The following is a 1,370-nucleotide window of genomic DNA, read 5'->3' as shown; positions in this document are numbered from 1 at the left end:
GGGAGCCCCTTCTAGCTGGGCAGTACTGCGTGGCTTGGGAGCTACTCCCTTACTCTGTGCACATGCACAGTGACATTGCTGGGGGCATTTCTTTTTTCTCGTTTTTTTTTTTTGTTACTTTGTTTTGTTTTCTTCTATTTTTCCCTTTGTCTTTCTTCATTTCCAGTTTCTCGTCTATTCTTACCTTCTCTTCCTGTCTCCTGAATACATGGCGCTGTGTGACACCTCTACCCCTTCTAGCCAGGCTGTACTTTGTGGCCTGGGAACAACTTCCCCAGTCCTAGCAGCCACACTGGTGGGATACCAGGGGACATTCTTTTTTTTTTTTTACATTTCTTCATTATTTCCTCCAATTTTTATTTATTCATTTTTTTCTTTTATACTTTTTCTTTTTGTTTTTCTCCATTTCTCAGTCTCTCTTCTCCCCACTCCAACACCAAGCTCCCTTAGCAATGTTTTTTGTTTGTTTGTGTGTGTGTATATGTTTGTGGCTCCTATTCCTCACTCCTCTCTCTCCGCTATCCCATACCCATGTTAGCTCCGCACATCACAGTCTCCCCCCTCTCTCCTGCCTAGCTGCACCATGCACTGAACTTCACACCCACAATCAGCACAGGCAAGGCCTAGCAGAACCTGCCCTGCACTGATTCCCAGCCCACCCTGTTGGCCCTAATACATGCCACAAACAACTCTTCCTGGCAACTCCCCTTCAGCTGGACATGCCCTGCTTTAACATACCTGAGTGACTGACCCTGACATTGGAAAAGGAAGTGAAAAGTATCGTGCCCACAGACATAACCAAATAAAACATAAAAAGCAGGATAAAACAAACAAATTTACAATCAATAAACCAGGAAAATAACTACTAAATGCCTTGAAGACAGCAGACAATATCAAAACATATGCAAAAACAGGACAGGATGGTTCCAGTAGGTGTCCAAAATAAAATGCCAGATGACTTTCCAGTAGAAGAAAAGGCATAGACCCATTCAGAATTATCCAAGAGTTGAAGCAAAAAGCAGACAAAAATGAGGAAAAAATAGACAAATTCATGGAAAAGGCAGACAAATTCTTGGAAAATACAGACAAAAATATGGAAGAATTCAAGAATAATATAGGGACAAAATGCTAAAATAAGTTAACAACTAGAAATCATACAAAAACAACAGTTAGAAATCCAAGAGATAAACAACAAGATTTCAGAAGTGGGAGTTCTGGCAAGATGGTGCTCTAGGCAGAAGCACCACGCCGTCCCTGCACAGCAAAGATCCGAAAAACTAAGCCAAACAGAGAATGCAACAATCCTGAAACCCTAGAACATCAAATGAAGAGATAAAGAACTCAGCCGAGCACCAAATGGAGTGAGAATA

The sequence above is a fragment of the Trichechus manatus genome, unplaced genomic scaffold (assembly GCF_000243295.1).
Source record: "Trichechus manatus latirostris isolate Lorelei unplaced genomic scaffold, TriManLat1.0 scaffold00158, whole genome shotgun sequence".
NCBI classification, from domain to species: Eukaryota; Metazoa; Chordata; class Mammalia; order Sirenia; family Trichechidae; genus Trichechus; species Trichechus manatus.
Note: the sequence above shows the minus strand (reverse complement) of the source record.